General features: G+C 44.8%; 1 protein-coding gene across 1 annotated transcript in view; it reads right to left on the reverse strand.

The window, feature by feature from the left end:
• Positions 1-23,435, reverse strand: part of LOC144752518 (uncharacterized) — a 463,484-nt gene extending 440,049 nt beyond the window's left edge. The window contains exon 1 of the mRNA XM_078640420.1: positions 23,369-23,435. The gene's annotated coding sequence lies outside the window, so the exon portion shown is untranslated. The remainder of the gene's footprint in view (positions 1-23,368) is intronic.
• Between the last annotated feature and the right edge of the window lie 1,438 nt (positions 23,436-24,873).

The following is a 24,873-nucleotide window of genomic DNA, read 5'->3' on the forward strand; positions in this document are numbered from 1 at the left end:
CAAGGCTCCAAACTGGTAGGCCTCAAATCATGACCAGATCCTAGTCTATCGTTTCAATAGACTATCATTGTTGCTCAATGTTTTTTAATGCTTTAGTGTCATTTTGTTAATTACACTTTACTCTAGTTTTCTAAGTCAGTTTAGGATTTTTATTGCTTGGTGTTTTGACTTTATTTTTGTGTGGGTACTGCATAAAAACTTTACACATTGTCCTAAATTAAGCCTGTCTGCTCTGTGCAATAACTTCCAGGTGTTGCAGATCAGGTTTATTTAGTGACTTTGAGGGTTTACACTGACAAGGAGTGTTTTTCCTTGAGGTGGGAAGTCACGCACTTAGAAGAAATTGGGCTATTATTTGTGCAGGATGTGACTCTTTCACAATTAGTAGGTCCACAATTGTCTCCTTACAGGCAATCAAGTACCCCATTGCAGCACTTGCCTCTCTCAAGGTAGCAGAGCAGTTCAAGGCTTACTCAAGGGAGACATTGTGGGATAGTAATCTCCATTCACTCGCATGCAATAACAACACTCAATACCTTATTGTCCAGTCAGTGTTTTTTTCTTTGAAAAAGGAAGGGTACATTTATTACACACAAACTACTAAATACTATGCATAAACTTATAAATATGTTCGTTAGGAGATGTAAATAATTTTGGTGATATCCTCAAATCACATTTGAACCCTAGTGGGTCACAAAAACAATGATCAATATACTACCATCACAATATAAAGGAGTTGTGTTATATATAAGGCAGGCCTAATGGCTTTGTCAAATGGTCACCACATCAGCAGAAATAATTGTCTCAGGTTAGGAATCACAGTTAAACCCAATGGGATCAATTATTATGTTTAAATGCATTCATTCTTAACCCCTTGCATGCTCCTGACGGCCCCCGGCCATCATGCGTCATGGTGGGCATGTGCAGAGGATGGCCGGTGGCCGTCCAAAACCTGCCAACTTTTAAAATCGCCCGCACAGCACAAAAATTTGCTGTGCATGCAAGGGGTTAATGCAGGCATTGCAATGTTAAGCAGTAATTATTCAATACCTCCTGCAGCACAATGTGCTAGAAAAACATTGGTGGTACCCCTGCCCATTTTGGGGCACCACAGAAGTATGGATCGATTGATTGGATTGGATTCATTGGATCTGCCTGCATGGGCATTATAGGGTGCTCCGTGCCAGGAATCGCAAATATTCAATCAGCAGCTTTGCCGTTTTTGATTTTGTCCTCATGACACTCTTCTTTTCCTCATTTTGCCTGTTTTATTAATTGAGGTGCATCCCACCCAGGACATCCAAATGATGGAGTGCTCATTGGGGGGTCCTGTGGTCAAGCCCAAGACCCAGCTAGGTCCCCTGCACAGCTTCTGTCTTGCAGTGCTTTGCAAGACCCGGGTACAGTCATTTGTGCTCCTGTCAAGTGAGGGTAGCTGACTTCCTCTGTGGTGTAGTTCCTATATTCCCAATAGGCTCTGCGCATTGGAATAATATATCCTATAGATTTGACGTAGGACCTATGTCGACTAAGTCTCTATCGAATATATTAGACTTAATTGTGAGTGCCAGCTAGCTCAGAGGTCTCAAGAAACTTTCTCAAATACACAAGAAGGGATTAGTTTCTGACAACCGCATAAACATGACAACTTTGTTTCCCCAAGAATAAAACTGATCTTCAGAGTCATGGAAACAATAGATAGATAATTCACTCAGTCAATCGTGCATACTTCATTTCACCAGAGGTGCAGAGAAATGGAGAGATGGGCGTTTTCAATAAAAGTATTTATTGAACAGTCTTCTTTCTCATGCAGAAGAAATTAACTGCTACAATCGTAATGCTGGCTGTAAAGTATAATGCGTACAGCAAGAAGAGTATTATGAAATAATACTGTAAAAGCATGGGATGGTTTCTAAGCCATAAAGTACATACATAAATAACAAAGACTAAAAGTACTCAACTGGTGCTTCTAAAATAAGCCTACCCCGATGTACCTAACGTAAGTCTAGTACGAGGGAGGAAGTAAGGGAGGTCTAGCATAGGTTTAGTTTCTTTGCCAAGAATCTATCCAAGATTTCTCTTAGGGTCTAATCAGCTCCGTACCTTGGTTTTTAGAATGAAGGAGGTCTGGTTATCTCTGTCTCCGTACTCGATTTCCCAACACCCCGCGAGGGGAGCTTGGAAACACTGGAGCTGGATTCTCAGCGAGAGAAAGGCAGCCTCTCTGTCAGTGCGTCAGCTGGAGGGTTGGCTTCCTTCGGCACTTGCTGTAATTAGATGCGTCAGGCAAGTAGATAGTTGAACTGCTCCAAACCACTGTGTGTTTGCTAGGGCAAGTGTAGGCATATTTATACCTTAAAGGTGCCTGGATTGACGGAAGGTCAGACATAATAACGTCACCAAAGAACGATAGTTCTTTGAAAACGCCATGATTTCTAGGATTAATCAATATTCAAGAAAGGGGATGTCCCTGACTGCTGACGCCGAGGTTTCCAAGAAATCGTTGTGCCTTTTTGGAACTGGTGGAAGTAGCCATGCCTGTATTAGGACTGCATGAGCTATGTCTAAATATGGGTATGATTTCTATGCCTATATAAGGGTAATGCGAATTATACCAATATAAGGCCATGAATCGGGAAAATTACACTAGGATCCTAAAACGCTATACAACACCTCTGCTTCCTCTCCAAGGCAGGAGCAAAAATTCAGGTGCTAACTAGTGCCTACCTCGGTGTCAGGGTTCCCCAGGCCAGAACGAAAGAAGCATGCCAGTGACTCACCTTCCTTCTTTTGTCAGGGTCCCGGGATGGTGTCCCAGGCCGACTCCAATGTGTCAGGCCCTGGGGATGGGGTTCCCAGGTCCATGTATGGCTCAGGGAAGGGGCCACACACATGACACATTCCCCAGGATAATTAAAAATAAATAATAAATAACGGTGAGACATCCCCGGGCCTTGGCCCATCCCAGGGGTAACCTTCGGAGGTGCAGTGGAGCCTCAGTGATCCGTTTTCATTTAAAGGGTGTCAAGGGTCACATATTTGCTGGTGCATAGCTACAGCCCCGATGGACCCATTTTCTAAATGCTGGCCTTGTTATCCTCCTAGTGGCAAGCTGTCAGGAGCATTTTTAACAGGCCTCCCAGCCTCTAACAGATGCTCTTTGAAGGGAGCTGGACTTATTAGCTCTCCTGGCTCTAGGTGCTCCTCTCCAGCTGGTGGGGGCTTCCTGTGCATCCACTCCACTAGTAGGTGGAAGAGCACCCTCTTGTTCTCATTCTCACTAGTGTCTCCTGGCTGTCTTAAAGAGCACTTGGTGTGGCAGAGGAGTATAGATCCTTAGGGGCATAGGTGGATTCCGGGTTGGTGGCAGCACCCCGGCGCCATTTGAAGAGAGACATTGCACAAGGCAGACCTGAGAGAATCGCTTCTTAAAAAATGTATGTATTTGTTTGCATCTGTATTATTTTATGTTTTTACTAAATTACTGTGGTTAAAGCGGTAATTCTTAAATAGATTCTCTTAAAAACGCTGTTGAGTGTTCATGCAGCTAAACGCATGTAGGGCAGCTGATTACTAGCGCCACTTGTTCTCTTACCTCAGTCAGCGGCCCCTCTGCCCCGTTCCATCGCGGCTCCGTGCCGATTGAGTGGAGGGCGGCTCACCTACCGCGGTTCCTGGTGCCGGCCTGGTGGTGAGAGCGGGCGCCATATTGGGAGGAGTCAGAGAGCACTGGGACCTGAGGCAGCGGTCCAGTTGCTCGAGGCTCCCTCCCATAAAACGATAGGGAGACGTCTTTCCCTCGTGGATTCTGGGTTGGTGGCAGCACCCCGGTGCCATTTGAAGAGAGACATTGCACAAGGCAGACCTGAGAGAATCGCTTTTTAAAAAATGTATGTATTTGTTTGCATCTGTATTATTTTATGTTTTTACTAAATTACTGTGGTTGAAGCGGTAATTCTTAAATACATTCTCTTAAAAACGCTGTTGAGTGTTCATGCAGCTAAACGCATGTAGGGCAGCTGATTACTAGCGCCACTTGTTCTCTTACCTCAGTCAGCGGCCCCTCTGCCCCGTTCCATCGCGGCTCCGTGCCGATTGAGTGGAGGGCGGCTCACCTACCGCGGTTCCTGGTGTCGGCCTGGTGGTGAGAGCGGGCGCCATATTGGGAGGAGTCAGAGAGCACTGGGACCTGAGGCAGTGGTCCAGTTGCTCGAGGCTCCCTCCCATAAAACGATAGGGAGACGTCTTTCCCTCGTGGATTCCGGGTTGGTGGCAGCACCCCGGCGCCATTTGAAGAGAGACATTGCACAAGGCAGACCTGAGAGAATCGCTTTTTAAAAAATGTATGTATTTTTTGCATCTGTATTATTTTATGTTTTTACTAAATTACTGTGGTTAAAGCGGTAAATCTTAAATAGATTCTCTTAAAAACACTGTTGAGTGTTCATGCAGCTAAACGCATTTAGGGCAGCTGATTACTAGCGCCACTTGTTCTCTTACCTCAGTCAGCAGCCCCTCTGCCCCGTTCCATCGCGGGTCCATGCCGATTGAGTGGAGGGCGGCTCACCTACCGCGGTTCCTGGTGCCGGCCTGGTGGTGAGAGCGGGCGCCATATTGGGAGGAGTCAGAGAGCACTGGGACCTGAGGCAGCGGTCCAGTTGCTCGAGGCTCCCTCCCATAAAATGATAGGGAGACGTCTTTCCCTCGTGGATTCCGGGTTGGTGGCAGCACCCCGGCGCCATTTGAAGAGAGACATTGCACAAGGCAGACCTGAGAGAATCGCTTTAAAAAAAATGTATGTATTTGTTTGCATCTGTATTATTTTATGTTTTTACTAAATTACTGTGGTTAAAGCGGTAATTCTTAAATAGATTCTCTTAAAAACGCTGTTGAGTGTTCATGCAGCTAAACGCATGTAGGGCAGCTGATTACTAGCGCCACTTGTTCTCTTACCTCAGTCAGCGGCCCCTCTGCCCCGTTCCATCGCGGCTCCGTGCCGATTGAGTGGAGGGCGGCTCACCTACCGCGGTTCCTGGTGCCGGCCTGGTGGTGAGAGCGGGCGCCATATTGGGAGGAGTCAGAGAGCACTGGGACCTGAGGCAGCGGTCCAGTTGCTCGAGGCTCCCTCCCATAAAACGATAGGGAGACGTCTTTCCCTCGTGGATTCCGGGTTGGTGGCAGCACCCCGGCGCCATTTGAAGAGAGACATTGCACAAGGCAGACCTGAGAGAATCGCTTTTTAAAAAATGTATGTATTTGTTTGCATCTGTATTATTTTATGTTTTTACTAAATTACTGTGGTTAAAGCGGTAATTCTTAAATAGATTCTCTTAAAAACGCTGTTGAGTGTTCATGCAGCTAAACGCATGTAGGGCAGCTGATTACTAGCGCCACTTGTTCTCTTACCTCAGTCAGCGGCCCCTCTTCCCCGTTCCATCGCGGCTCCGTGCCGATTGAGTGGAGGGCGGCTCACCTACCGCGGTTCCTGGTGCCGGCCTGGTGGTGAGAGCGGGCGCCATATTGGGAGGAGCCAGAGAGCACTGGGACCTGAGGCAGCGGTCCAGTTGCTCGAGGCTCCCTCACATTAAACGTGATGTGTTGGAGGGAGCGCAGCGGACGAGCGCAGCGGGCGCGCCGGAGTCGCGCTAGAGTCAAGCTCGTCTGCGCTCGTCCGCGAGCGTCCGGGGCTAGGGGCTAAGGACTCCGTTCGTTTCCATAGGTATACATCCGCTGAGTTACAAGCGTTAAGACCTACCCCTATGATGTGTCCCCCCGTACCTCTCAATACGACGAAACAAACATCTCGTCTTGGCATCAGTAACCCCGCTAACTCAACTGTAGATCCTGCCCCCAAGTATGCGGTGTTTACAACTACACCTAGCACAACATGCAACTTCAGGTGCATTTATTTAAACACCCGCTCTTTGACCAGACATCAGATGGATATATTTTTGTTATTAACTGATACAAAACCGGATATGCTGTTATTAACCGAAACATGGCTCACCCCGGATTCTCTCCCGGATATTTTAGTTGCTTTACCTGCAGAATATTATATTCTATCAGCAATTCGTCCGGCAGGTAAAACGGGGGGAGGAGTGGCCATTATTGTTAATAAAAAACATCAACTTAGACAATTATCTTCTTTATTTTTACCCAATGTAGAAAATATAGTTGCTAAATTAGATACTGCTAATGGAACACTTGTATTGGTCCTATTATACCGTCCACCTCAAATAATAGCCACATTTACTTCCATTTTAGCAGAGCAACTGGCTACGCTGGCTACAAACAACTCTAAATTACTATTGGTTGGGGATTTGAACTTTTGGTTCGATAACACATCATCAGACCCTCAAGCAGCCGAGATGAAGGACCTTCTGAATGATATTAATTTGATACAATACATTGATACTAAAACTCATCAGAAGGGCCATAGTCTCGATCAAATCTGGTCTTTGAACTTACCAGTATATTCTATCGATATAAAACCTTGCAGCTGGTCTGACCATTTTAGCATAAGTTTCTCTTTTTGTGTCGATAAAACTACTCAATTCAAGCTACAAATCAGTAAGACCACTCGAAAGTGGACTTCTATGGATATGTCAGCTTTTCTAAACTTTTTAACAACTTCCCTACCTTTACAGAGTATTAATGTGGAGATAGCCGACCACAGGCTTAAAGAATGGCTAACCACTGCCATTAATATTTACGCCCCTCTTACTCGCGTTTGTAGCTCTCGAGGCATGGACGCACACAAATGGTTTACACCTGAGCTAAAAAAATTAAAATTGGAAGTGAGGCAACAAGAGAGAATTTGGCGAACTAACTACTGCCCTCAAGCAAGGGCTGCTTACTGCCTAACTAGGAAAGCATATCAAAAAACTTTACATAATCACAAGACTGCTTATTTTTCTACAAATTTTTTTAATTCTACTAACAAGTCGAAAGAAATTTTCAGGATTGTAAATGAATTATGTAATGATGATAGAACCTCTCCTCCAGTAGTCCCTTCACATCACACACGCATTGCACAGAGACAATCAATTATATCAATTATCGCTGTGTAAATCAGTATATGGGAAATGCTACTTAAGGCAAAGGCCTACAAGGAGTAGCAGTCACATTTCATCCACACTGGTAGGGTTGACAGTATAGTTTAAGAGTCAATGGACTGGAAAAGCACAAATTCTGAATTTAAAAAGTAACAGCATTGCTAGGGGTTTTCTTTAATAATAAGAATTAATTTCTACCCAAATGAAACCCTTTTGTAACATTAGGACAACAAAATACTGTGCATAAAATATATAGCTCAAATATTTCCCTTGCAGTTTGCATGCAGCTCTTTAACTGCACTTCTTAGCTCACTGCTCTATATTAGGATTTTAACTTATAAACTGCAAGTAACAAAAGGATCTCTGACAAAAGTGGTAAACCATTGACCTATTTATATTATAGGCACTTTATGATGTGAATGGAACACGTTCTTTGCAGCAGGCATATTAACCCTCTGCGCTATTGTTAGACCTGCCTGGCATCCTTGGCGTGGTTTCCCCGGACTTTTTGCCTCTACCTCCTGGATCTTTTGACGCTGTGCTGGATTTAATTTTTGCTGGTTTAGATGCTTTGGGAACTTTGCCACTGCTGATCAGTGTCAAAGTGCAAGTGCTCGCTGGGTAAATTGTGATTGTTATTGGTTATCCATGATTGGCATATTTGTTTGACCAGTAAATCCCTAGTAAAGTGCACTGAGTGTGCCGGGGCTGGCGATTCAAATACTACTAGTGGGCCTGCAGCACTGATTTAAAGATTTCAAAATTTATTTATTTGAGTGATCGGTCTTTTAAAAACAAAAACCATTACACCAATGACATTTATAATAGTACTAGTGCATACTTATATAAACACGTAAAATCATTAGTAGAATTTTTACACGGTTGATCTAAAACATACTACCATACATCAATTATTTAAAATTTCGCTTAAAATTGAGATTTGGGAGTTCTTGTCTTTATGACAGTCTATTGGGATCTCCGCGGAGTTTCAGCCAATTTCCTTTAAATACACATTTAAAAGTTTCACCCCCCTGCATACTAAAAGGATTGAGGCCTCGTCAAGCCAGGTGATTACGGCTTCCCTGCACGTTCGTATGTTCATACTATTCAGTAGTGCTTTTATTAGTGACTTCCGTTCTTTTAGTAATTCCGGGCATACACAAAAAATATGTTGAATCGATTCGTATTTGTATCCACGAAGTCTGCAGTCTCGGTTATCACTTTTATCCTTCCATGCTGGGATTAAATCTTTTGTTTCCCACATGCCAAGACGCAGCCTCATAATTTGCAGCACTGATTGTGCCCCCCACATGAGTAGCCCCATATGGAGTCTCAGGCCTGCCACCGCAGTGCCTGTGTGCAGTTTCTAACTCCCATGCTGACCTGACCAGTGTCCCCACTGGTCAGGCCTAACCCTTCCCTTTCTGTGCACATTAGAAACCCTTATGGAAGGCCCAAGGTACCCCCCTGGGCAGTGTGCAGTGTATGTGAAAGGTAGAGCATGTACTAATGTAGGTGACATGCTCTGATAGTGAAATACTGCCAATTTCGTTTTTCAAAATTGAAAGGCTATCTTGCCCATAGGCTATAATGGGGATTGCTGTGTATAATGTTTACCTGCATATCTTCCCATAGGAGCAAGACAGAACATTAAAGTCTGGTATCCCTGAACTCAGAATTTAATAACACATCTTTTAGCAAAGATAGTTTTTAAATCCTGTGTTTGAAAACAGCACTTTTAGAAAGTGGCTCTTTTCTTGTCTGACCTTTCTGGGTGCCTTGGCCTGTTTGTGAATGGCCTGTCTGGTTTGTGAGTGACAGGGGCTGGGTTGGCTCCAAGGAGCTGAGTGAGTCAGTCCTAGGCTGAATAGCTTCATCTGCAACTTGAGTGGTGGGAGCGGATAGCACCTGGGCCTGAATAGGGCTGTGCCTGCCTTTCACAATTCTGCTCCACCTCCTGCTGGGCGGCTGACGACCCTGATTCTCTCTCTAAAGGGAAAGAAGTAGCCATGTAAACAGAGTGCTCCAGGACTGACCAGAACTGGTGTGGATAAGGCCAATGCCTCTCAGCCCTCAGAGAACAAAGAGAATTTTGGTATAAAAAGGGATACCCAGACTTCAGAAAAGTAGATCATCCTGGAATCAAGAAGGAATCTCTGACAAGGAGAAAAGCTGGAAGACTGAAGAGGAAGGACTGTCCTGCTGTGTGTTTGTTGGCTGACCTGATGTTGCTATTCTGCCAAGGAGATGGGAAGGACTTTGCTGTTGCTGTGTCCCCTTGCTTGAAGAGATCTCCAAGGGCCTTAGGAGAGCTCGCCTCCTGTTAAGAAGTCCCATGAACAAAAGGACTTCAACCCCATCTTCCCCCCTGAACTCTGCTGAGTGAGTTCTGCCCTTCCTAATGTGTTTGATCCATTTGTGGGGCCTCTGGAGGTTGTTGCCTCCTTTTGGGGAACTGGAAAAGAAGAAGGAAAGAAGATCTACAATTTTGCACGCATCGCTCGTTTGTGGAGCACATCGTCGACAGTGCGAGAAAATTCCCTTCACTTCGAAGATCGTTGTGAAGATCGGCGCAGCGCCTGTTGCCGCTGGAAGAATCGACACATTGTTCGCCTGCGGAGCACATCGCCCCGGTGCGGGAAGATTCCTGTTGCTGCAAATGTCGTCGCTGAGCCTGTCATTTCTGTGAAGAACCGTCACACCACTTGCTTGCGGACCTCATCACGCCGCTGCGAACATCATTGCAGAGTCCAACGCCATTGCATCGAGGGGCCACAGCAGAAGAGGATCAACGCTGCACCACGCATCGCCGCTGCACCGAAGATCGTCGCCGTCCTGAAGATCGTTGCAACGTGCCTGTGCGAGACTCTTCTCCTGGAGAACCTGCACCCCGAATCCACACAAGGTATCGCATCGCTCCCCATACAGATCGGATTAATCGCAACGCAACACGCTGCTGCGTGCATCGGGGTTGCTGCATCGCCTCCCCAGGGTCTCAGAAGTGACGCATCGCTTGTTTTTCGATGCTACAGTTGCTGCTAGGTACTTTTGTCACAACTATAGGTACTTTGGGCTAAAAGTGACGCACCCTGTGGATTATTTTAACTCAAACCCTAGAACACTTTTTAAATTATATTCTTGAACTGTGTATGTTGGATTTTTGTCGTTTTGGTCTTGTGTAGTTTAGATAAAGATACTTTATTTTTCTAAACTGGTGTGGAGTCCATTTGTGTTGTTTTCACTGTGTTACTGTGAGTGTTGGTACAAATACTTTACACTTTGTCTTTGATAAGCCTGGTTGCTCGTGCCAAGCTACCAAGGAGGTGAGCAGGGGTTATCTAAAGAGTGTATCCCCTTACCCTGACTAGGAGCAAGGGCCCCTATTTGGACATTGGTACCTACCTCTGCCAACCAGAGACCCCCAGATCTAACAGCTATGATGAATCAAAACTTTCACTAGACAAAGCTCCGGTCTCTCTCCAGGAAGAACATTAATCACAGGAGTTGTCATTTTTATTGATGTCTGAAAATTTCTGGGACAATGTTCACGGCATCAGGTTCTTTTAAAACGATGAATATGGTACCCCCACCCCTAGTCAGTGCCCGCTGCCGTGGCACCGTTCCATCGCCCTAGAGCTGGCCCTGCGTGGAAATACACTGTCTTGCCAAGAACTGGAGAATTGTTCCCTGAGAGGATGGTAGGGCTTGAATGTGCCTCATCGACATTTTACCCCAAGACAAAAGAGGCTGAAGAAATCCTTTGCCACCAATATCTTTAGAGATTAAGTAGGAAGTTCTGACAATTCATTCTCCACTTGTTTTATGGTTACTAAAAGAAAAACTATAACACCGTCTTAATAAATTGCAAAGCTAAAGAAAAAATAATGTAATATTTGACATTCATCTATAACAAATAACAGGAAAAAAACTATTCTTGTCCGAGTAACTCACAAGCAAATCACACATTAACCTGCACTCAAGCCTTTGGTAGCTTGGCACAGAGCAGCCAGACTTAGCTTAGAGGAAATGTGTAAAGCATTTGTGCAATATTTCATACAGTAAAACAGTGAAAACACAACCCAAAATGATCCCACAGTTAGAAAATAGGTATTATTTTAATAAATAAAACAAGACCAAAATCACAAAAATCCAATCAGTAGAACCAGAGTTATGAATTTATAAAGAATAAACAATAAAATTGCAGCTAAAACAAGAAGGCACCAATTGCAGCTATCTGGTTGCGCTGGACCGGGTCAACATCAAAAATTCAGGCCAACTGCAATGGAGCTCAGGTCAGATACAGCCCCAGATTAGTCCTGCTGAAGTTTTACCTTTTCAAGTTTTGTGCCAAGAGTCCTGTTCATGTTGGAGAGGGTTGCGGGGAGCAAGGAGAGCATTGTGGGTGGTAGTGTAAATTATAGGTCGGGAGTCGCGGACAGGCGGATTGGTACTATTTTGTTGCTGGTCCTCCATGGGCAATTGATGCTTGCTGTGCAAAGAGATAGCCTGGCAGCGACTGACGCTGAATTTCAGTGAGAACAGCATGGTTGTTATGCCAACGGTCCCCTTCTTGGTCACGAAGAGCACAAAAGCTAGATAGTAAGAGCCAGTCCAGGACTTGAGGGCCACCATTTGAGGGTCAGTAGCTCTCTGCAGCTGGGTCCAGGTGCTGGTTGAGGATCCCTTTATGTCCCTGAGGATCAGATCAGGAGGCCAACCGATTAGCTATTTTAGTCACTCTGGGGTCCTGTGTTGAATCTGAAGTTACAGGTCCAGTTCTTCTTTCCCAGGAAAGAGGGCAGCAGTTCAGTGCAGCAGTGCAGTAGTTCCTTTAGATCAGCAGTTAAACAGAGTGGCAGTCCTTGTAGCAGCACAGCAGTCCTTCTTCTTGGCAGAGTATACATAGGTCCAAAAGTGTACTCAAAAGTTGGTCTTTGAAGTCCTTCTTTTATACACAGTTGTGCCTTTAAAGTGGAGAGAAGCTTCTAGAGGCATGTCTTTGAAGTGCACAGATGCCCTCCCTTCAATGCCCTTGCTTCAGACTAACTACAGGGGGTATACAGCCCATTGTGTGGAGACAAGACACAGCCTATTCACATATAAGTGGGTCTGAGCCCAGTTCCTCCCACACATCTTGCCAGTGATGGTCATTCCTGTCACACCTAGGCTTCCAATTGTGGGTGGCTGTCTATGAGGACTACACAAAGCCCAATTGTCAGCTATACCCAGTCATATGACCCTAAGACAGTCAGTAGGGACCAAATGGCTAAGGCAAGAAAATAACAACTTTCTAAAACTAATAGTAAAGGGCAGCACTTCCCCCCAATGTGGAAAGTGTCCCCCGGGCTCCAATGAAAGTCCTTCTAAATAAAGGTTTCCTCAAATTGAATAAAAAGTTTCATCCAGTCTTATGGGTATAAATCCATATATTTTTTAATTCATCCTGTTCATATCACAAGAATATAGTTTTCACAATCATCGTTTCTTATTAATTAGGCATACACTCAAACAATCCCAATGCATTTCGGCATAGCCTTCATCTGGGGAAATGTTCTGTAAGAAAGAAAATGCACTCAGTGGTCTAATAACAGTATAACGTTAGTCTAAACAAACTGTCACGTACTTTCACTGCTGTAAACAAGGTATTCTAAATGATAATGGTACATAAACGAATACGTAGTGATACATGTTACCCTGATTGGAAATAAAAACATGCATTGAATCTTATTGGGTAGTTAAATGTCTCAACAGTGTCCTTGAGTTCAAACAGTTAATGAAGGTGCCTGAAAAAAGTTTGTGCTCGTGATGCGTGTTACGCTAATGAAGATTAGGTCAAAGGCATGCTTTCAGTCCTGTCGGATAAGTTAATGTCTCGACAGGATCCGTGGGTTAAAAAAACAATCTAAATGTGAACTAGGATTCACAAGTAATCGTTAAAATATCCCCGCTAAAATATTCAAAAACGCGGGCTTACCGCTGTGTGTTTCCTTGCTAGTATGGCCGATCCGGATGTGGGTGTGTCTGAACTCGGAAGTGTTTTGTAGGCTAAGTGGGGCGGTGATGTTGCTAAGCAACGTGGAGGTTTGTTCGTTACAATAAATGAACGGCGCGGTGGTGAAAGTCTGTAAAACAAATGAACAACCGTAGGAAATTAATACGAGCTGATGAGCGATGGTGAAACTAAAAAAATTGTGCGAATTAATGGGTCACAAAGCCCTTCGTGAATTTTACTCAATAAAGTAAAAAAATAGTGCAAGAAATGCAGTAGAGAGCGACGATGGGTGTGTGGAGAGCATTCTTCTCCATATCTACCGTATAACAATCAATTTAGACAGTGTATATACAATGCATTACAATGCTGATAGCATTAACAAACATGTAAACAACAATACCACTTATCGGACAAAGGAATAGATGCTGATTATAAATAACAAATAAATTCCATACGGTCATTAAGGCCGTACGGTCTCATGCTGGCCAAGGTAGAAATCCAATAATTCTCTCTCTGTAAGAGTACATTATGGTTGTCTTTACACTCAATTCTGGGTACTGTCTCAAGTATGCAGAACCGTATTTGGCTCACGTTGTGTCCTGCTTCAACAAAATGTTGGGCCACTGTGGACTTAGTCTGCTATGTTCTTATGTTGGACTTATGCTCATTAAGTCTGATTTTGATCTTCCTCTCAGTTTGTCCTACATATGTTTTTCCGCACGGACATTTTAACATATATACCACATTAGATGTGTCACAGGTGGCTGTTGCCCTGATGTTGATTTTATGTCCTTTCATGGGATGATTGATGGATGTACCCTTAATTATGCTGTTACAATATTTACAATTCCAGCATGGTAATGTGCCCTTATGTTGGACTGGTTTTTGATTGGCATGTTTTATCAGCTCTCCTAGATGTCTTGCTCTTGTGTAAGCGAAAATCGGATCCCTATCGAAAATATGATTAAAGTCTTGTTCAATTCGAAGAATCTCCCAATGATGTTTGGTGATGTTCCTGAATTTTTTACTCATAGTTGAATGTTTGGAAACTATGGTAATTGAATCTTTACTTGTGACTTCTCTACTCCGTAGTAGTTTCGTTCCGTGAATAAGACTGGATGAAACTTTTTATTCAATTTGAGGAAACCTTTATTTAGAAGGACTTTCATTGGAGCCCGGGGGACACTTTCCACATTGGGGGGAAGTGCTGCCCTTTACTATTAGTTGTGTTACACGCTCCCTGTCAGAGAGCGATACCCCGGCTGCACCATACAGCTTTGAACAAATCAACAAAGAATTCAGTAGTGCGCCCAGTAAGACCCACCGGTTAAACTTTCTAAATCTGGCATTTTTAGAAATGCAATTTAAATATGACTTCTCATAAGTTAGTATTTTAAATTGTGTTTCCAGAATCACCAAACATGAACTGATTATTTCCTCCCATTTGGAAAGTACACTTATAAAATGTAATAAAGCAACTCAATGTTATCCTATGGGAGGGATAGGCATTGAAGTAGTGAAAAACGAATTTATGAGTTTTTACTACCAGGGCGTGTAAATCATAAAAGTACATGCCCTGCATTTTAAATACATTGCACCCTACCCTGAGTTCTCCAGGTCCTAGCCTACGGGTTACAAATACAACAAGCATTAGAAATGCAATCGGGCTCGGATTTATTTGAGTTTGAGCTAATGGCATTGTAAATGCCAATGTCTTTTTGCCATGTGTTATGGAGTGTGTGCATGTGGTGTGTAGTGGAAGTATCTTGGTTGAATTGTAATTTTACCAATGGTGGCATGCTGTGCTTTATATGAATATGTTTAAAAGTAAAGTGTACCATACTGCGATTGCTTGGTGGAAAAGTGCACTGCCGGCTGGAGGTGTGTGTGCCTGGTGGAAGGGTGCACTGACGGCTGGTGGGTGTGTGCTTGGTAAAAGCGTGCACAGATGGATGATGGTTGTTGGTGTTTGTGCATGGTGAAAGCATTCATTGACGGCTGGGGGTGTGTTGTTGTGTGTGTTGTTTTCTGTGTGCTGGTGAGTGTGTGGTGGTGAGTCTGTGGGGGTGAGCCTGGGGAGTGAGTGTGGTGGTGAGTGTGTTGTGTTGAGTGGTGACAAGTGTGTGGTGTTGAGAGACTGAGGTGTGTGGTTTGTGTGTGCGTTATGTGTGTGTGGTGTATGTGTGTGTGGTGTTTTCTGCACACTCACACACTGCCCCTACACATTCACACACTGCTCACCCGCACACTCCCAATGTCACCATGCATAGTCACACACTGTTTACCCTGCACACTCATTCTGCACACTCACACAATGTGCACCCTGACACACTGTCTCTGCAGTCACTCTGCACTCACTGTCACTCTGCACTCACTGTCACTCTGCACTCACTGTCACTCTGCACTCACTGTCACTCTGCACTCACTGTCACTCTGCACTCACTGTCACTCTGCACTCACTGTCACTCACTGTCACTCTGCACTCACTGTCACTCTGCACTCACTGTCACTCTGCACTCACTGTCACTCTGCTGTCACTCTGCAATCACTGTCACTCTGCACTCATTGTCACTCTGCACTCACTGTCACTCTGCACTCACTGTCACTCTGCACTCACTGTCACTCTGCACTCACTCTGCACTCACTCTACAGTCACTCTGCACTCACTGTCACTCTGCACTCACTGTCACTCTGCACTCACTGTCACTCTGCACTCTACAGTCACTCTGCACTCTACAGTCACTCTGCACTCACTGTCACTCTGCACTCACTGTCACTCTGCACTCACTGTCACTCTGCACTCACTGTCACTCTGCACTCACTGTCACTCTGCACTCACTCTGCACTCACTCTACAGTCACTCTGCCCTCACTGTCACTCTGCCCTCACTGTCACTCTGCCCTCACTGTCACTCTGCCCTCACTGTCACTCTGCCCTCACTGTCACTCTGCACTCACTGTCACTCTGCTGTCACTCTGCACTCACTGTCACTCTGCACTCACTGTCACTCTGCTGTCACTCTGCACTCACTGTCACTCTGCACTCACTGTCACTCTGCTGTCACTCTGCACTCACTGTCACTCTGCACTCACTGTCACTCACTGTCACTCTGCACTCACTCTGCACTCACTCTACAGTCACTCTGCACTCTACAGTCACTCTGCACTCACTGTCACTATGCACTCACTGTCACTCTGCACTCACTGTCACTCTGCACTCACTGTCACTCTGCACTCACTCTGCACTCACTCTGCACTCACTCTGCACTCACTGTCACTCTGCACTCACTGTCACTCTGCACTCACTGTCACTCTGCACTCACTCTGCACTCACTGTCACTCTGCACTCAGTCTGCACTCACTGTCACTCTGCACTCAGTCTGCACTCACTGCCACTCTGCACTCTCAATCTGCACTCTCAAACTGCACTCTCAATCTGCACTCTCAAACTGCACTCTCCACTTTCAATCTGCACTCTGCACTCTCAAACTGCACTCTGCACTCTCAAACTGCACTCTCAAACTGCAATCTGCACTCTGCACTCTGATTCTGCACTCTCAATCTGCACTATCAATCTGCACTCTCAATCTGCACTCTCAAGTCTCATACTGCACTCTCAAACTGCACTCTCAAACTGCACTCTCAACTCTCATACTGCACTCTCAAACTACACTCTCAAACTGCACTCTCAAACTGCACTCTCAAACTGCACTCTCAATCTGCACTCTCAATCTGCACTCTCAAACTGCACTCTCCACTCTCAAACTGCACTCTGCACTCTCAAACTACACTCTCAAACTGCACTCTCAAACTGCAATCTGCACTCTGCACTCTGATTCTGCACTCTCAATCTGCACTATCATTCTGCACTCTCAATCTGCACTCTCAAGTCTCATACTGCACTCTCAAACTGCACTCTCAAACTGCACTCTCAATCTGCACTCTCAATCTGCACTCTCAAACTGCACTCTCAAACTGCACTCTCAAACTGCACTCTCCACTCTCAAACTGCACTCTCCACTCTCAAACTGCACTCTGCACTCTCAAACTGCACTCTCAAACTGCACTCTCAAACTGCACTCTCAATCTGCACTCTCAAACTGCACTCTCAATCTGCACTCTCAACTCTCATACTGCACTCTCAAACTACACTCTCAAACTGCACTCTCACACTGCACTCTCAATCTGCACTCTCAAACTGCACTCTCCACTCTCAATCTGCACTCTGCACTCTCAAACTGCACTCTGATTCTGCTCTCTGATTCTGCACTCTGATTCTGCACTCTGCACTGCCCGTAGTCCCATCACACGCAGGCGGCTATGCCCAAAAACAAATGGAAGCGCACTAGCTGGTAAAACAGTCCTGAGGGTTAATGCTCCTGCTGCTGAGGTATGGGTGTAGCCTGCAGGTCTCAGGGAAGAATCCAATGAACAAACCTAGGTGAGCGACTGTACATTCTCTAAGCTCCGTGTTTAATTTGCAGATCACACCCTCGTATCCGGGTAAGATAGCTCAGTTGGTTAATGTTGCTGCAATCTTTGTATATTCACGAGGCAACAGGGTTGAACGCTGGTCGAGTACATCAGTGAGTTAATGGTTCTTCAGCCAGTGTCTCCTTCTGCCCATGGTTACGAGGAGCCAAAGCAGGGGCCAGGCCCACCCAAATGTGAACTTTGGCCCACCCAATCACGGCAGAAGAGGCCACGGAGAAGGCACCTGTTAAGTGCTCCATCAATCTCAACGTCAGCATGTCGAAATGTTGTTTTCACCGTCTTTAAAATTGAAAATGGGTTTTGGGGTTAGAGGTGAGAGAGGAAACAAGTTAACAGGGACAGCCAAGCTCAGGCTCTGGCTTGGCTCTTAGAAGCCATGAACAATCCGAGCCCTGAAAATGTTTGCTATGTAAAACATATAACAAACATCATGTAATTTGTTATTTATGGTGTAGTTTTCTCAACTATTGGGTGAAACCTGACGATTTTATATCTCTGCAACTGTAATGTTAATTGTGCTTATATAGAGCTTCATGCCTCTGACGCGTCGCCAAAGCGCTTTACCGAACGGGTACCATCTGTGAGGAAGTGCTTGATCGCAATAATTTGCAGAGGTCTTGTGGGAAGAGTTTAGTGTCACTCATGACTGACTGACCAGAGTGGCCCTCTTATTCTGTCTGTTCAGTAGTGGAGAGAAGAGAGTGAGTGATAGCGGACACATGGTTTAACATTAGTTGGTTTCTAACACACACACGGCCGCTTGTAAGTATTTTAAGTTGCATGTGGCTGCTTTGAAACGGGCATCTTTTACCCAATTCGAAGCGCTCCATGGTGCATCTAGCCAGCTCCTAGGCACTCTTTATTGCATCTGTCCTGTTTCGCCGATACAGATGAGGGAGGGGGCCTGTCTCAGCGCCGGATGAGTGAGGCTAATGAAGCCCTTTCCCGGCCTGGCATGCAGCAGCTGAGCGCTGAGCGCTGCTGAATGGTGAACGCGCCCGGCCATCTGGATTCACTTACGGAGGCACCCTGACAGCTCCTAATTATAATTAATGTACTTCTTTGCGCGCACACGAACGAAAAATGCCCAACATGGCGGACGGAAACTACATTTACCCTATCACTTCAAGCCTATTAAAACGACACCACAACGAAGACGAATCACTGGCCAGATGACAGAACACACTAAGGAATGTGTGGAATTTGTCTCGCCAAAGCCCTAGAAGATACTTTTTTTTTCTCTTCTTTAACATTAGGATCTCGAAACTCCTCCCACTTACGTGGGCGGAGGCCTCGCCCTAAAAATGACCTAGACCTAGGGCAATCAATTTATTTCATAAGACTTGGGTATCTCATGTCATATTCTTTTAACAGCAACCACCCGTTTCATACTAAACAAGGTTGGGGATACACCAGTCAATAGCCCATCTTAAAAAAGCCTGTCTCCTTATATACAACAGTACTACTACCCACACCAACATGTGCAGAAAAAATGTGAACAAACGTGATAACACCTCACTGGCGCACCACCAATGGGACCCCTGGCTGGTACTCACCAGGATGGCCCTGTTATCATCATCGGTGCTATCACGCTAAACGGAAACGTGTCCAACCAAAAATGTTAATAGTGGTGAGTGCAGTGGAACAATACAGACAACACAAACATATAGTGAAATAATACCACATATATAAAAAACGCATAAAGCATGAACAGACAACTTTATTCTTGTTCTAGTATGCTAAATGCTCACAATTAAAAAAGTGAAAATGGCTACTCCTTATAGAGCCATTAACTACTTGCCAACATGTTTCATTGCCTTAGTATCTATCAGGCAATTTCTTCTGGGCATATCTTTATTCGCCACTGCTTAGGACACCAGGGTTGTAGATACTGTTGTAAAGAAAAAGCCTAGCCTACGGGTGACTTATATATATTAAAAAATAAGTTTAACTGCCCACACAGACTCTGCAATGGCGGGCCTAAGGCATGCTTAAAGTGCTACTTAAGTGGGTGGCACAACCAGGGCTGCAGGCCAACTAGTACATTTAATGTACAGGCTCTGGGCACATGTAGTGCCACTTTCCTAGGGACTTTCAAGTAAATCAAATATGTCAGTTGGGTATAAGCCAATATTTCCATGTTTTAGGGAAAGAACACAAGCACGTTAGCACTGGTTAGCAGTGGTAAAGTGTGCACATTCCTAATGCCAGCAATAATTGAGTCAGCAAAAACAGGAGGAATGAAGGCAAAATGTTAGAGGAGAAACCACGCCAAGGATGTCAAGTTTAACGTTAACTTAAAAAGATGAAAAATGGGAAAGAATTTCAGATTATGTGGACATCTTTAGGGGGCATTTGCTCAGCTGAGCATCTGTTCTTTATCAGTTCAGTCAGACATTTAATTTGTAACATATAAGCTATATTCATCACACTTTTACTGTTCCCGAAGTGGTTATTTTAGGTATCAAATCTATTTTTCAGATTCTATGAAGCTTAAAGTTTTGTCTTTGCCAGGCCTCTTTGAGAGTGCCACGGGGCAAGCAGGAGGTTCTTTTACTCCGAATGTCTGGGGCTCAACCTACCATGGGCTTTGAGCAACTGGACCAAACAACCCTTTAGCATTTAACTCTCAGTGGCAGCGAGGTCGAACATGGAAGTTCTTTAAATGTGAGTGGTCAACCAACATTTCAGGCTATTTTTGTACCTGAGCGGACTGTTTTTGAGTGCATAAATACAAACCTTCAGAGAAACACTCCACTGATCACAAACAAGGGCAGACAGGTGGACCAACCGATCAGTGCATTTGTACCAACAAAGTATCGCAGTCTGCTTCACGGATCTACTTGACAAGATCCACAGTGGACATCTCTCCCTCCAGACAAACTCCTCCTCTTCATAGGGTCATCTGGTCTTGGCAGGAAAGCTGATGCTGATGCTGATGCTGCAGGCTCCAGAGCAAGTTGTCTTGATTCTCTTGGGTAATATCCCATCACCCAGGAGGGAGGCTATCAGACATTTAGCCACAGTCTTGTCACAAACAGCTTCAGTTTTACAAATTTGGAAGGGTCAAGCTCCAATTTTCATTATTTGTTTCCAGACACAGATGTGATTTTGTGTCTTAGGGGCATATTTACTAACATGTTATGCAATGCAGTGCCACAAGGTAACTTGCTGCACTGTGTTGCATGAAAGGAGAAATCAGCTATGTGCCATATTTACAAAGATATGGTGCATTTCTGATGCCTCCTTGTGTCTCTACACTCTGTGCTGCCTAGCTCAATGCGAGTCCCCTTGCACCATGGTGCAAAGGAGCATGAGTTATGAGTAGATTTTTTTGTGGAGGAAGGGAAACCTTGCTGCACAAAAACAATCCTTAAATGTATTTTCCTTTATCTATGTATGATATGGAATGCATCACACATTGAAAAAGGCAGTAACAAGCAAAAATAAAGGTATTTCCTCTCGATAAGCCTCGGTCCGAGAGGCGTACAGTTTGACACGTGTCCTAGTTTACAGCTCTTTGTAAATCTGGAAATGCACTAAAATACGTGGGTGGATTTATGGAAATGCCTACATTCCACACACAAAACGAATCCCTGGTGAAAGGAAATGCAAAGCAGTGAAATACACTGTCGAGCATTACATTGGATTTACTAAACCACGCAGAGCCATGCAAGGTGGTTTTGTGTAGCTTAGTAAATCCCAGTTAAGGGCTTGCGTTGTGTTGCATCGCCTTGTGTGACACATGGGCAACACTAGTCCTAACTTTGAAGTGCCCACTTCTCCATCCTGTCCTTTGTCCAGAAAGAAGTCTACCACAACAGGAGCAACTCCAAACTTGATAGTCTCACGACACCGGCCATTGAAGTGACTATAGGATCACACCTGGATGTCAGTCTCTCTGATATATGTCTATCAATGGGTTGCAAAAGCCCCCGGCCCTATTCTTTATGATTCTCTTAGCCCTATCTCCTTCCTAAGATGTGCCCAGGCCCCACTGACCAGTGACCTTTCCAGCATCAAAGAGCCCTATGAAGTGCACCGGAAAGCCTCCCTCTCCCTTCTTCCCTTGTGTGTCCCACCTAGCTCCCAGAATGTAGCAATCCACTAATCTGTCTGAGGGCTCCTCCACCTCCACATGACTTCTTCAAGACCATTGGCTTCCAATATGAAATCCGCAGGCCTCAATGTGTTATACCACTCGCAGGCATACATGCTTCATAGCAAGTGCACACACGCATGTGAGCTGCACAGTGCTACCTACCAACACCTTGTATGCTAGGGGTGAATTAAGCGCACAGCAGTGGAACATTAAATGAGTGGGTCCCACTCCAATGCCACCGGTAAAAAGACCACACGACTGATCTTCATTGCTAAAACCAGGTATACTGCCAAAACGGTGTATGTGCTACCGAACTCTATGCTAAGGACAGTAGCCAAATACTATTGATGAGGGTAGCACATTTGTTGCAACCCCCCCCCCTTGCAACAAGACTGCAATCCATAAGATATGCCTAGTGTAACATCGTAAGAAGTGTAGGCAGAGTTGATGATGAATCAAGATGGAAGCTTATTCTTCAGTTCAAGTAGGAGTCATTGGTTTCAGAATTTGTTTGTAGTAAGGTAGAAGAAGCAGGTGAACAACCCTAAAGGTGAAGAATTGGCTTGGTAGTTTGGTCTGCCCTGTTCCCATGACGCACTGGGCCAGGGACAGACTAATTTGCATATAGCCAGGTTCTGAGCTGGGATGGGGCAGTGAGCTAAATAACGGTGATGGATCAAGCCCTGATCTTTGGACTGGGTAAGAGTGGTCTGCTTAATTCAGACACTCTGTTCATCACCACCCCCTTTTCTGAATCAGGAATGAAGTCACAGCGCACTCTTTCTGTATCTCGTTTCTAGACTATTCGCAAAGTCCCACAAAGGCACAAACAGCCACATGCATCAAGTGATTTTGGATTCGCAAACGGTGCGAATCGCAAAATTCGGCCGTTTGCGATTCCAAAATCACTTTTTGGGATGCATTAAACAAATTTTTAGAAGTCGCAATTACTTGCGATTTCTAAAAATGCGATTGCATTTAAGGAATCGCATTTTTGCTATTCCTTAAATGCAATGCATGAATGTTTAAAAAGATGCAAATTCGCAAATAGGGGGAGCAAATTAACACGAGGTTGAACCTCGTGTTAATTTGCGAAATCTTTCAAAAATGCTCAAAAATGCATTTTTGAAAGTGTCATGTTACACACACACATGTCCTTTGGACATGTGTGTGTGAAACTTGCACTTACAAAACCATTTCAAGGGTGCAGGGGGGGGTCCTTTGGACCCCCCTCAGCACCCTTGAAATGCATTAACAAACTGCGATTCGCAAAATAAAATTCGCAAAATGTTAATGCCTTCCCATTGATTCCTATGGGCCTATTGGCCCATAGGAATCAATGGGAAGGTTTTCCTTAATTGCGATTCGCAAAATGTGAATCGCAATTAAGGAAAATTAAGAAATTGCAAAAATATTTGCGAATTATTCTTGCATTGCCGTTTGCGATTTCTCAATTGCGATTCCTTAATTTTCGCAATTCAGGAATCGCAAACGGGTGCAATGATGCATGTGGCCGAAAAAGTCCTTCTGTGGAGGCATTCACAGAATATAAAATAACACAAAACTCTACGCTTTACTAAAAACGTCAAAGCACGCCATTAAAGACACAACCCTAATAAAGAAACCAAAGAAAGAAAATGTGCATTCTAAATGCTACATATGATGCTTTAAGATCTGGGAATCTCTGTATAAGATGACTTACCCTGTCAAACATGTATCCACTTACTGTTTTAGTACTTCCTCGGTGGAAGGCTTCGCTTTGCGAACAGCAAGGCCTAGTGTACGAATCCTCTGTTTATATATTAGATATTTTGCGACTGCTCGCCCCCGCCCTATTTTATGTCAACTACCGTCTTGGAATATCTAGCATGCCTGGATCTCATCCTTGTGGAGCCACGTCACGAGGAAGCTCCGCTTGCACCTTTAGTACACAAACGCTGACTGTGGGGAAGCACCGAACCTTTTACGTCCTTCCTTCCAGAAGCAAGAGACAGACATAAATCAACATCATAAAGCCTAAACTTGAGCAGCTTTGGAACCCGTATACATTTGGCTTTGACTTGAGTCAGGTGTGGTTTTCATATGTTCTTTGACTCAAGCTGAAACTATGTAAAATCCCCACTGGCAAAGCCTTGATAAGCTGGGGCAATGGTCATTCTTTTATTGCAAGCATATGCCGGATTAAAACAAAAAAATAATGAGAGCATGTTGGCTTTGAATTATGTTAGCCTGAAGATATACGGGCATATTTATGAGTTCTGGCGCATCTCTGCAAATCAGCAGGGATGCGCCAGAACAAATGCGTCACGCAAAACTACCCTTGCGTCACAGCGGATGCGCCGCATTGCCGTGGCGCAAGCGTAGGCTGATGCGTGACGCATCTCGTGACGTAAGGGCGGTGCATCGCTGGAGTCACGTCGCAAGCGTGACGCGACTCCAGCAATGCTCAGGTGTGCCCTATATTTAACGTGCTGCTTCAGTGATTACGCCTGCTTCAAGGAATTGACGTAGCAGCGTTGCACAAGTGCCTGCGTGAAATCTTGGAGATTTCACGCAGGTACTTTTGCGAGGCGCACCTGCCCCGGAACGCCCACCCTGCGCCGGAACGCCCACATGTGGCGCAGGGCTTTACAACGTGACGCATCTGCCTAGATGCGTCACGTTGTAAATGGGTCGCAGGGATGCGCCACGTTTACGCCGCCATTGCGTGACGCAACGGCGGCGTAAACGTGGCGCAAGTGCCTTGTAAATCTGCCTCATAGTTTAAAAAGACTCAAGGAGGGCTAAAAAAGGATTAAGAATGGGAAGCATTGGCAAAGTCGGTAGATGTCACCTTTGAAAGGTGTTAGCTGATCTTCAGCATATGCAACAAGACACAAATGATTTTACAACGGAAAAAAGACAATCAAGCAGTAGCAAAGCCATTACGTCCAGCTATTTTATACATGAAAGTGATTCTCCAATGTTTGGCAAGTTTGTGTGTGTAGTTGCTTGGATGGGGAGTGAGTCAGTGAGAGACTGACTTAGTGACTGAGTAATTGCGTGAGACCATAATTAATAGGTGGGTGTGTGGATGGATAGATAAATGGGTGTGTACATTGATGAATGTGTCAGTGAGTGCCGGCATCTAACACTAATCCTACAGGTTGAGACTGAGATAGCAGTTGTATTAATGTTAAAAAACACCTGCAATTTACAATATTATGACAATGCAAACCTGAACCACTGAGT

Source organism: Lissotriton helveticus, chromosome 5_1 (genome assembly GCF_964261635.1).
Source record: "Lissotriton helveticus chromosome 5_1, aLisHel1.1, whole genome shotgun sequence".
Lineage (NCBI taxonomy): Eukaryota > Metazoa > Chordata > Amphibia > Caudata > Salamandridae > Lissotriton > Lissotriton helveticus.